We start from the raw sequence: 13,756 nt of genomic DNA, 5'->3' as shown, positions 1-13,756 counted from the left end.
AACTATTTATATACAATCATGATTGCTTAGATAACAATTTATGGACTTTAGGAAGCCACTGAAACCTTTACCATTATTGTACATTTTAAAACAAACAAAAAAAAAAGTTCTTTGGTGTTATCAGTGGATACAGGATTTATCATTGTAAACTGAGATGCTTAGTGCATTAAAATAACAAAGAAAAAAGAAAACATGAAAACAGTAGTAAACATTGAATCATGTCCATTTGGTTTTTCAGCTTGAGATACCAGCAACTTAGAAGCACTTGGTAATGTGGTCAGGTTGGATTACATGTTTCTGAAGTCTCAGCTAATGACATTCTTCTTAGAGGTACGTCTAATTTAATTTTTTTGGGCAACATTTTGGGTTTGTTTCAGTAACAACTGCTTTTCTATTTTGTTAAATTTACAGGTAGTTTAAAAATAAAATAACCTTTTTATTATTTTTTTTATTTAGAGGATAAGATAAAACTTGAGGAAAGCAGATTTTAAAAGAGCTAAAGAGCACAAAGGAAAAAAAAATAACATGACCATTTCTTTTTGTGAAAAAATTATATTTACCATTGACTATATTATATTCTTCCTGAACCATTTCAATTTACATATATATTTTAGAAAATAAAAGCTCTTTCTATATTTGGGCATGAACCTCTTAAAAGAGAGAAACTTATTTTCTCTTTTTGAGCATTCCTTCCTCATCCCCATCTCCATATCATAATTACTGAGAATTACTTTTTTTTTTTTCCAAATGGGATATTTCTGTTTCAAAAGCAAACCTCTGAAGAAGGTCTTATGTGGTGGGGAGATAATGACATTAGTTTCCTTGTCTTTATTAATATTAATATTCTACTATCTTCTCCAATTGTTTCTTATACAATCAATTGCAAGCCATTTTTCCTTTGTTCAAGGCAAGAATCTAATGCCAGAGAATAGAATTCACTAATGAAATTCTGTACATTCTTAAAGTTCATATCTGATAAAGATAGCTGGTACAGGCACCTTTTGACAATCCTTGAATAGTAATTATGTAATCTTTTCTCAGATTATTATCAAAATAAGTTTGATGTCCACAACTCTTTCTTAGTGATCAATTAAGATTCTCTGTTGAGAATAATAAATCTTGGAAAGGAAAGATAATTAAGGGACATGAGAATGTGTGAAAGGATTATTAGTGTAATTATACTAATGTGGTGTAACTAAAGGCATGCTGTACCTTGCAGTGATTTTTTTGTCCAGCTTCTCAATGGGAGGCCATAGTTAATGGATGGCAAACTTAAGTCAGCCTCCCAAACTCCCATTTTTTTTTTCTCTGAAATTAGTTTGCTTCAAAAATGGCTTTTGCTTTGTCTTAATTTTTTCCAAATTTGTCCTTAATCTTGATGGTTGCCAAGAACCAAATGTAATTATATAATCAAATTCTCTCCAAGTTCATCCTTCTGGAGGTGTCCTTCAGGTACTCTCTCTACTTTCAAATGCCTACTATCTTACCTTGTCCTGAATTGGCATTGGCACTGACTTTGCCTCATGACAGATACTAACAAAGGACCTTTTTTCCTTTCACATCTCTATAATAGTTCTTGAATGATTTATTAAAATGATTAAAGGATTAATAAATTCAAGATCTTATATAGGTATTTATTTCCCTTTCGCGCAACCTCCCTTTCACTGATACTTGAGAAGAATTGAAAAGACAAATATAGAGAAGTTACCATGAAACATTAGTAGAAATTCTTTACCCAGAAGTTCCCTATATCTCTTAAATAACAGGTCCTTTACCAAACTATATACCTACATGCATATACACATATACATAAGCATACACTCATAGGTGAAAATTATATAAGTATGTATAAGTACATACAAGATGTCCCAAAAGACTTAGTGAATTTTAAAGTTTTAATAATTTTACAAGTTTAAATAGTATGACTTAGAAAAACAATTTGAAAGTGTATTTGTATTTCTTTTCCATTTTTAAGTTGTTTTGAATTTTAAATAAAATAATTTCAATTTTAACAAGATAAGGCATCTTATCATTCAGTGTGTGAATAGCAGTCCCTCAAGAAGAGTTGTTAGAATGGTGGATTGGTAGAGATCCTGCTGTGCTACCTCAGTTACCTGACTTTGTTACATTTGACTTTGTCTTGCATGGTCTTAACTAAACTTAGTATGCATCAAAACCTCACTATCTGGATGACATTACAATTAGGATTATGCATGTATACTTTTAATGACTGAAGAACAGATGATACTTTTTACAAAGTTCTAAAATTGACAAGAGATGTATAGCACAAGATTTATGATTCAGCTGAATTTTAATAAAAAAATGTTAAGATCCTATAAAATATATAAATAATTAATTTGCCTTTGATGGGGAAGCAAGGTGGCATAAGGGATGGAGTTTCAGGCATGGAGTCAGAAAGACTTGTGTTCCTAAGTTCAAATTTTATTTTAGACATTTACTACCTTATTGACTTTAGGCAAGTGGCTTAACTCTGCTTGCCTCTGTTTCCTCATCTTTAAAGTGAGCTGAAGAAAGAAATTGAAAACCACTCTAAAATCTTTGCCAGGAAACAACAAATGGAGTCATATAGAGTCAGATGTAATTAAAAATGACTGAGCATCAAAAAATTAATCTTTAAAATTTTGTTTGTCTGTAGCATTTATATATCTGAAATTTCGAAGCTTTAAATTGGACTAGGATTTTTAGAAAACCACATATGATATTATATGAATATACATGTATATGTATATGTAGATCATATATAGATACATACATGTATGTATACATGCATATCTATCTGCCTAGCTATACTCCATATGTTCTACATACTTACAGATCCTATATATTATAAAACTCACAGTACATATTCACATACATACAATGAATATATGAATGTAAATATATACATCCAAATTGGTCGAAAGATATATCTCACTATAAATTTGTATCCATACATACCTATGTATTACAAAAAGGAATTGTTATATTGTGACTTCTTTATTAATGTTTATGCTTATATTGTAATTAAATAGCCTTGCACTATCTAATATATTAGAAATATTTCTTGTGTATTAAATGTGTCTTTTTAAATTGGTCTTGAGATTACATTATTAAATTTCTATATGAACTATTGTGGAAAGAGGAAGCCCTATATAAATGACACAACAATCAGTCCAACTGACGCTTTAATATCACATACAATTTGTAGGAGGAGTTGGATGCTTATTACCTCAGAGTAACTGAAACATCTAAACAAGTCCAAAGTTGAATGTGATCAGGGTAACATTTTAAAGAAGAAATTTATTTTCATCCCAACTCTGAAGATAATATATAATGGGATTGTTTTCTTTCCAAATTGGTACTTTTGAGTATTTGTTGTAAAGTTCTTGGCAAGTAATCCTGATTGAATATCCATTCTATGATTCTGAGTGTGTAGGAAAAATATTCATCCTTTGCAGACAACTACCTATTTAAAACTTTTAGTTTTATAAAGTTATCTGAGGTTAAGAAATTAAATAAAACCTATTTCTGGTCACATAGTACCAGAGGTGAAATTTGAACCCAGGTCTTTCTCCAAATCTAGCTACTTTGTCAAATTGCTTATCAGTTGGATATGTGGGGAGTTTTAAACTTGCTTTTAATTACTGTAAAATCTGAAATTACACTTTATCTCTATCAGACTATGGAGGAAGATTTAATACCAAGATAAGTGATCTAGGACATATCATTTGCTATCTAAATTCTGGCAATGAGTAAAAAGTGAGCCCTGGACTACCATGGAACACCAGTTAAGAATTAGGCTAGATAAGAAACCTTAAGAATGACTCAAGGCAAGGAATAACATAAAGAAAGTAGATTCTGAGAAGTAAATAATGAATGCCTAGCCTCATTGCCCTCACTATTCATTAAGACCTAAGCTTCTAATGTCAATTTGGGCAGTGTATAAAAGAAACAAATTTATCATTGAGGACTGAACCAGCCACTGTAGTTTAGCTAAGGAATTTACTAACCACAAAAAATAGTCATGGGGAGAAACATCATCCATTAGTCAGAGACTGCATTTAAAATGGGTTGAGCAGTCATGTGCCAGTTAAACGATATCCTGATAATAATAAAGCCTTAAAAGGGAGATTTGATGCAGAAAGGCATTATATTACCTAGTCTCTAAAAGATCGAGTCATTGAATCATACCTGGTTTGTGACAATACAGATTCAAATAAGAATTCCTCAGAAGTTGAGGGAGGTTCCAAAATAAATGAGCAGTAGAAGGAGCAATGAATTTCAGAAAAAGTTGATAATAGATTAGGAGGTCAGGTTTTCTGATTGAATCCAGCTCTCTATATCAATATGCTAAGCTACTATATGTCATTAATTATATTTGTGTTATTACTTCTGACACAGCTTAGTGTTCTCTTTTCTAAAATATGATGGTTCTCTCTGGGAACAGGTTTCTTGGGGAGGTTTTCTGGAGGCAGCCTTAGTTTTGGTTCTGTGTAATAATCACCTCAAATGCAGCCAGGTGTTAAAAGTTTAAATCCTTTATCGTCTCCTTCAAAATAGCCCGATTAGTTTTCTTAGAGGTCTCTCTCACTCCTTGGTCGCAAGAGCTCTCATAGCTTGTCTGCCAGCTTCAGCCTCCATCTCGCTCTGAATCTTGGTTCTCCTCCTCTCAACTGACTCCAGGAGCTCCTTATATATAATCTCTTAAAGATGTGAACCCAAAGGTTGACTCCTTCTCTGAGAGAGTGGGATTGTGGGTTTCTGACTAGTGAATCTCCCAAACTTGTGAACTCTATGAGCTAATGTGCGAACTCTCAAAGGTGTAAACTTAAGCATTGTTTCTATCAATTCAAATGAGTTATCACCTTGTTTCAAGTTCTGGCCCATAACATAGTGTAATGATGTTGGACATTAAGTGAGGAAGATTTCAGTTCAAATACCACTTCAGACACTACCTAGCTCTGTGATTCTGGGAAAGTAACTTGTATTCTTTGTTCCTTCATTTTTTCCTTTGTAAAATGAGGATTCCATGGCCTCCAAGATTCCTTTTCACTCTAAATCTCTTACAATGATTTATGATTCTGTGATTCTTTCCTATATTTTATCCTTTATGAGGTACTTATGAGGTAAAGTTTCTTTAGCCTAATTTACTGCTCATACCATGTGCTTCAATTGATGTTTATTGAATTAGACATGAAATGTGATCATAAAGCAGTGAGACTGATTTTATGCAATACATATGAATACATGAATTCAATGTCATGAGGTCATATAGTTGCTAGCTCTTTTCCTCTTTTTACCTAGTCTTCTTGGCTTTCAACTAAAATATCTATAAGCAAAGATAAAATGCATTCCATAAAATTTTAGCAAAGTCCCTTAAATTTAATAGCTGACCAAGGTATATTCCTCAGATAATTTCCCGTAATATAAATTAGATTTTCAGTGTGGAGTATTTACAAACAACCTTCTTCATACTAAAGGCCAAGGGACAAAGGCTGCAGTATCAGCAGCCATGGAGGCAAACAGTATAGCTAATATTTTCTTTTCTTTTTTACTATCAAAGCCTTTGTAGAAATGCCAGGTCCTGATTCTCAGGAAACACTGCCACTCAGCAATAATGAGGTGAAATTGAAACTGATAGAAGCCCATAAAGAGCAATATATCCTATAGAGGACATGATTTCAACATTTCTGTTTTTAGTGTTTACATCTTCCTGCCAAGTTGATAGTGGTATTCAAAAGAAAAAAAAAATACAGAACCAAATGTTGAAACACACATACAATGCAAAAACACACATTGTAAACAAGCAAACAAATCACTTCCCTTTGTAAGTCTTTATTGGAAGTTTTAAAAAGGTTTTAGTGTGCTCTTCTCCATGAGTTTTTAGTGTGTTTTTCCCCTTTAGTTTATAGTGAACATATCTTAAGAAAGTAGTGGAATTTTTCTAATTGTGGTAAATGATAAAAGTGCTTTGAGATAATCCCAATAGTATTTAACAATGGTCTCATCATCAGAAATCATGATTCATCACTCCACAAAGAATTATAAGCAAATAGAGACAAAAAGCATGAAGATTTGGTTGAAATTCTATTTATGCTATTTCTGGTATCTACTCGCAAGTACAGATATACTTGATTTCTAGCCTTTTATAGACATTTGAACCCACTGTTTATATGACTATAATTGTTATAAGAAAAATATATTATCAAAGAAGAAACTATGTTATAAATATATTTTCTTTTCCTGGACCTCCTTTCTTTATAATTTGTTGTTGTGGTAGTTAGTTGTTTCACTTATGTCTAACTCTTCCTGATTCCATTTGAGGTTTTCTTAGCAAAGTTCCTGGAATGGTTTAGCATTTCTTTTTCAAGCTCATTTTACAGATAAGAAAACTAAGACAAGCAGAGTCTTGCTCAGGGTCACACAACTTGTTAGTATTTAAAGCTGGATTTGAACTCAGGAAAATGAATCTTTTCAACTTTGAGTTTGACAAACTAACTATAATGTCAGCTGGTTATCCTATTGAAATAATTTATTGTTAGGATAGAAGAATAGAATTTAAGTATTCCATGGAGGTGAGAGACATTTTTTTCTCAAAATACTTTTTCATTTAATTTTAAGTCACTTTTTTTCTGTGATTATTAAAGAATGATTTTTAAATAGATTAAAAACCAATTTCCTTTCCGCATCTTTATGGGTCACCTCATTTTAATATTAGCAAGACAATTATTACTCTAGCCAATAATAATATTATTCCAGCTAACTTAAAACAGCAACCACAAATAAACAAGTAAAATTGCACAATCCCTTTGTTCTAATCAAAGAAATACTGCAGGAAAGATGAGGAGGTTGCTTGCTTGTGGGTTATGGGACAACAATCCATAATTTACTTTGCAGATGTCGGTGTAATTTAAGCAGCAGGCAGAACAACCACACAGTTGTAGATGCTCTGGGGAAAGGATACCCAGAGTCTCGTAAATCACGGTAAGGATTAAAAGCAATGAACATTCATCTTCTTAACCTCGTAAAGCAATATTGCAAAGCCAAGGATTACAACTCACTGTGCATGTAATCTTTGTGCAGAGATAAAGAGTGCCTCTGTGTGTGTGTGTGTGTGTGTGTGTGTGTGTGTGTGTGTGTTGTTCAAGGCTTCTCTCAATTAGCATTGACATGTGCCATTTGGGAAAGGAGCAAAAAATAGTTTTAAAGTTGATTAACAAGTGTCCCTTCCCCCTACCTCTAGTAATGAGCAATTAATAAGATTCCATTTCAATAGGGAGTGATGAAAGCCACCGGAGATCACTGTATCTGATCCTTCTTTAGCATGAATACTCATATGCAAATGTTTTGCATGGATTCACATGTATAATCAACATCATATTGCTTGCTTTCTCAAAGGATAGGGGAGAAGGGACAGATAAAAAGATAATTTGGAACTCAAATTTTTTTTTAAAAATCTGATAATTTTTACATTTAATTGGCAAATATTTTATGAAAAGATACTGGGCAATATATCATTGTGATGATATCTTCAAGTGCTTTGTCCTTTCTCTAAACACTGTTTTCACAAAAAAGAACAAATATCATACTAAACCTCAAAATTCAGCATAATTGTGGAAAGTAGATATAGCCGTTTCCTAGAACACGTACAATATCTATGTACTTAGCAACATAACTTTTAAAATGAAAAAATCTCATAAAGAGGTTGTGTGATATTTTAGACTTAACTGAATTCCTTATGTGTATGTATGTGTATATATGTGTGTGGGTCTGGGTGTATGGGTGTGTATATTTTCCTCTGAACCATTGAATTCTTTCAGAAGTTATTTAAAATCACCATTTTGTTAATTCTCACAGCATTCATTTGAGTTGTCCAAGATGGGTTTTATTATTATTATTATTATTATTATTATATTATTATTATTATTATTATTATTATTATTATTATTATTATTATTTTAATGAAATCAGGATCAGGAAAAAGTACAAAAAATTGAAATGATTTGTATTCACGTTGAATTTTTTTTCTAATCTACTATAATATATTGCAATATAGTGATAAGATATGTATGTATATAAACTCATATAATGTCTATATTTAATATAGGTGTTATTTGATTATCCACTTCAGGGCAGTGGGGAGAGAACAGTACTAGGAATAATTCAAAGTAGAAGATATTTGGATTGTTTTCTCTTTTTTCACATTTATGTTCAGATATTGGTTATTATATTCTTCAGAGTCAAATCTATTCTGATAAGTCCCTAATGAAAATTTAATAATCTGTATGACCTTGGATCTTGGTTCTCATCTCTGGACCTCCGTTTGTTATCTGGAAAATTAGAGATTTAAGCTAGATATCCTGTTTCAGTTCCTTTTTATGACCCTTTAAACCTATTTTTCTTTGACTAGCTTACTTGGAGAGATGTTATAACACTATATATCTTACATCTATATGCTGACTTTCTTGCTTCTTAGCCCATATTAGAAATTATTATTAAGACTTCCAATAATGATGTATAGTGCTCCTATAAGTTAAGCAATCTTTGTTCATGGATATATTGAACATCTACTGTGTCTAGCTTTGTTATTGGGGGACTAGAAAAATAAGTATATGTTACTCTCCTGAAAACATTTTTAGACTACTAAAGGATATCAAACATATAAATAAATATAGAACAAAGTAGAGTATAAACAGTGTCAGAAGAGTGGTGGTTACAAGAGTGGAGTTTAACAGAGCAACATATAACTTTTGGCATGGAAAGTCAGAGAATAATGTAAGCAAAAAGTGTCATCTGAACTGGGCCATGGCAATATAACAGAGGTGGTGAAGTAAGGTGAAGTAGCAGGTGCAAATGAATGAACAAAAAATAAACAAAAGTGAGATAAATAGATAATCAAATAGATGAATGAATGACTAAATATGGTAGACATTATGATAAAGTGGCTCTAGTTTCAATTCTATCATTGTAACTTTGCAGATGAGTGTCAGACAAATTCTTAAATATCTTGTCACCTTAAACTGTAATAATATATTTTGCATTACCTTCTTTTAAGATTTATGTGAGAGGAATACTTTGTTAATTTTATAGTGCTATACAATTGCATTTTTTCCCTTTTTACAGACTTAAATGCAAACAAGCAAATAGTATGAATGAAGAGGGGGCATATGGCATAGTGATAAATACTGAATTTGGAGTAAAGAAGACTTGAGCTCAATTCCTATCCCTGACACTTAATAGCTATGTGACCATGGGCAAGTTACTTAAACAATTGAAACTCTAGTTTTTTTCATGTGTGAAATGGGGGAATTGAATTCATTGCCCTCTAAGGTCCCTTCCAGCTCTAAATCTCTGATTCTATATAGTGTTTTATTACCTTCTCTACTTAATTCTGAGTATAAATATTGAATATAATATAGAATTGACATCATAATTTTCTTCCCTCCTTCCTTCCTTTCTTTCTCTTTCTTTCATTTTTTTAAGTCTAGAATACTGATAAAGTTAGATAATAATTTCCTTTTCCTCCAGAAATTATTTTTCATGCTAAATAGCAATAGTTAAAAGCAAGGGAAGAAGAGATAATTGACTAGTAAAACAAACTAAATGTTGTCATAGTGAAGAGCACAATAGGAAAAGTGATTTTGAAATTATTATCCTTTAAAATAAAACCTAAAAACCAAGAAAAAATTATCCTGTGTAACCTTTTCATTTAATAATTGGTTATGACTGATCTTTTTTTTTTTTCTCTTTCCCACTCTTTCTTTTTCTATATCTCTCTGGGCCTCTCTGTCTCTCTCTCACTACGTGTCTCTCTGTTTTTATCTTTCTGTGTCTCTTTGTCAGTCTGTCTTTACCTATCTCTGTCTCTTGCTTTTTTCATAGTTGACTTTAAATTTAATGTTAATTATTATTATTTTTAAAAAATTATTTCTACTATTTGAATGCACAACATACTGAAAAATACTGCTTTGTTGCTTGCTTACCTTTTTATTCATTATTAATTATAGTTACACTTGGTTCTTGCTTAATCAAAACAAAACATAAAATAATTTACTTTTGGAACTAAAAGAAAAACATTCCTTATTTCCAAATATATATTTCTAGAACTACAGAAAATTCATTAATGGAACATTATGGAGAAAATAAAGACTGAACACTGGGAAAGAAAAACAGCAAAACAGAAGCCACATTTCTCACATAAATTTCTAAAAGTTAATAGCAAAACAAGAATACAAGTCATGGGCTTTTGATTTTTTCCCATACTTTCTCCCCTTATAAGAACAACAAAAGTATTGCCTTCCATTGGTTCCTCTATGAAAAGTCAGTGTATTCTTCAGCCATTGCTATTTTAATTAGAGATGACACAGAATCATATTCTTAAAGATCTCCTAAAATTTAAAAACAACAATAACAAAAAAAAAATACAACAATAACAGTATCCTTCATAATACACTGGTTGCTCCATAGTTTTTCCTCTTCCTCTTCTTTTTTTTTTTTAAACCTTTTTTTCTCTTTTTCCTTTTCTATCTTCCTCCTACTCTTTACCTCTTCCCTTTTCTCTTCTTCTTATACCTCTTTCTTTTCCTTTTTCTCTCATGTCATTCTTTTCCCTTTACCTTCTCTTCCTCTATCTTTTAGCTCTTTCATGTCAGTTATTTTTAACAGAGTATAACTAGAATTTCTACTCCAACAGCAAGTATGAGCACAAAATGAGCCTGGGGAAATAATAGTGAAAGGCATAATCAGAATAACTTTTTAAAGATAAATTTATACTTTAATAAATAGATTGATATTAGGTCTATAAATAAGTCACAGATCCTCACAAGGTGCCCTGGAGACCACAGGACTGAGTGATGGATCAAGGCAAGGCTGGGGAAGAGGAAGGCTTATCTGGTAAGTTTCTATCACAATTATTCTGGTGAACTAAGTGCTAAGTTTCATTGTTTCTACTTATCAAAGGAGTATAAATATAATCAATACTATTTCTCCCCTCCTCCCAACCCCCATTTTGGCACATAAGGCCAAACTCCTAGGAGTCAGTTTAAGTTGATTTATTTGGTGGTAAGGAAAACCAATGATAAAGGAAAAGTAAAAATTAAACCACAAAATAGTTGTTTTCTTTTAAATGTTGTTATATTTAAGATTTTAATAATTAAAGCATTAATTTGGCAAATATTTAATATATTTATTTGGTAAATATTTAATACATTGAAAGTAAAGCTAACCAACTCTTAAGAAGTTTATCTTAACATAATGCATATTTTGAAGTAAAAGCCAAAATTAGGAAGTAGAAGTGACCTCTCTATGAGAGAAGATCATTAGGGATATCTGCTTATGGAGATCTTGGAAGCATCTGTGAACAAGATGGGGTCCTGAGTCATATTCTTATGTATTGCTCTTCTGTTAACTGACAGAAAAGAGTAGTTTTAAAATTACTTTGCTTTGCTCTTTTTTCTCTCACATTTACCCCACTAGTTCACAATTTAAATATCCTCATATTGTCTTCAAGCAGAGCATAGGACAAGTGAAACTTAAAAGTGAAATACCAATTTGTGTCTAGTTAAGTTTTTGTTTTTGTTTTACATCTGCCAATTTTGTAATTTTCTTGGAGTATGAAGTTAAATAAATTATGATAAGAAAGGATTTTTTAAAAAGGGGACTTTATTTTATTTATTTTATTTTTTATAGCTTTTTATTTACAAGATATATGCATGAGTAATTTTTAGCATTGACAATTGCAAAACCTTTTGTTCCAACTTTTCCCCTCCTTCCCCCAACACCTTCCCCAAGATGGTAGGTTGACCAATACATGTTAAACATGTTAAAATATAAGTTAAATACAATATATGTATACATTAAGGGACTTTATTTTAGATCAGTGTCTATAAGTTCTCCCCAAAACCAAATCAAACAAATTAAAAAAAAAATCCAAGCCAAAGCCTGTATAATAAAACAAGAGCTCTTTAAACAGGCGTATCCTTTAGCTGATAACTATCTGAATGCTAGCTGAAAACTCTTTGTAGATACTAATCTTTATCTAGAAGAGGAATCAGATAATTCAAACTATTCAATAAAACCAATTATCATACTTTTCTATACTTTTTATTTTATCTTTAAAGTAAATTTATTTCATATATTACTATATTTTTAAATAAACTTTAAAACTTATGCTTTATAGTATTTTTTTCTACAAAGAATACAATTTCCTCTATTTCTAACAGTCAATAACCCAGATGGTGAAAGTAATCTGTTAAAAGTTGTACTATTTGTTTCTTGGTTAAAGTCTCTATGTATTCCAGTTTGGTTTTTTATTGTTATTGTTGCTATTTTTAAAAGTATTTTCTTGAGTACAAAAACATTGCATTACAAACATGAATTGATGACTAGACCTACTTAGAATTTTTGAAGACAAGCTATGGTGACAAATATTTATTACACATTTATGATGTCCCAGGCACTATAATAAGTACTGGCAATATAATTATAAGCAAAAAAAAAAAAAAAAAAAAAAAAAAAAACCAAAAAACCAAAAAACAGAAATAAGATTTCTGCTAACCTCCACTAACTTACATTTGAATAGGGAAAGATAATATATGGAAAAAGTGGGAGAAGATAAAGTACCTAGCACAAAGTCTAGAAAATCAGAAGCAAAGATGAGAAGAGTAATTAAATTCAGCGGTCTGATTGTGCTACTCTTCAACAAGATAGCTCCAAGAGGAACTCACCAATTAGAGAAGAGGGGCAGGCATGGTGAAAAGACATACCAGGGTAAGAAAAAATTGAGTCAGAAGAAAATTATTGAGACAGATGAATACTTTAGATGAATATAACAAATGCTGAAGAAAGTTTCAGAATAAGTCAACAGCTGAGAGAGGGGGCAAAGATGGGAGAAATAATGTCTAGGAAAGGTAGTAAGGTCACAGACATAAGGGTATTTGGAAATGGAGGAAATTCCATTTTTAAACCTGATTTCCAAAAAAAAAAATTTTTGTATAACTACTAAGTGAAGGATAAACAATGAAATTCTTGACTGAAAGTAACTATACCACCTAAGAGCTTCTAATTGCAATTAAATGACTGCTAGCTTAATATTTAATTTCAGGAGATTTGATTTCAATTGCTTTAAATGTATCACTTCTAAGTATATTTGGATAAAATGTGAAAGTTGATCTAGTAATGGAATTCTAACAGTGATTGAAAAATAAAGCCCAAGACAAAGATCAGGGAGAGGCAGAATTAGGATGATGGAATAATGGATCATGAAATCAAAATCTACCATATTGCCTTTTAAAAAATTCTAAAAATAATATATTAAATCAAATTCTGGAAGTAGTAAAATACTTGAATATAGAATACAGAATATATAAAAATACCAGAATAGATCAAGTGAAAAAATTTCCTGCCCAAGACAACTTAGGATGATAGCAGGAAATGGATGACTAACCAGGATAGCTGTATGACCAATATGACTATATATGACCAACAAAGTCTTAGTAGAATACAGGAAAAGAAATTTATTTAAATAATATAAAGCATTTGAGTGTCTATCTGCCAAGACAAACCCAGGAGCTACATGAATACAATCACAAAACTTTTTTTGGACAAATGAAGTCAGATTTAAACAACCAGAGAAATATTGATCATACACACACACACACACACACACACACACACACGTATATACATATACACACATACATATAATATACATGTATATATACATATATACACAAACACATATATATGTATATATGCT

At 31.1% G+C, this 13,756-nt stretch overlaps 1 protein-coding gene across 1 annotated transcript in view; it reads left to right on the top strand.

Annotated features, from left to right (window-relative positions):
• Window positions 1-236: 236 nt before the first annotated feature.
• Window positions 237-13,756, top strand: part of CDH12 (cadherin 12) — a 969,321-nt gene continuing 955,801 nt past the window's right edge. The window contains exons 1-2 of the mRNA XM_051969878.1: window positions 237-330; window positions 6,898-6,984. The gene's annotated coding sequence lies outside the window, so the exon portion shown is untranslated. The remainder of the gene's footprint in view (window positions 331-6,897; window positions 6,985-13,756) is intronic.

The sequence above is a fragment of the Antechinus flavipes genome, chromosome 1 (genome assembly GCF_016432865.1).
Source record: "Antechinus flavipes isolate AdamAnt ecotype Samford, QLD, Australia chromosome 1, AdamAnt_v2, whole genome shotgun sequence".
Lineage (NCBI taxonomy): Eukaryota > Metazoa > Chordata > Mammalia > Dasyuromorphia > Dasyuridae > Antechinus > Antechinus flavipes.
This window is presented reverse-complemented; position numbering and strand designations above follow the sequence as displayed.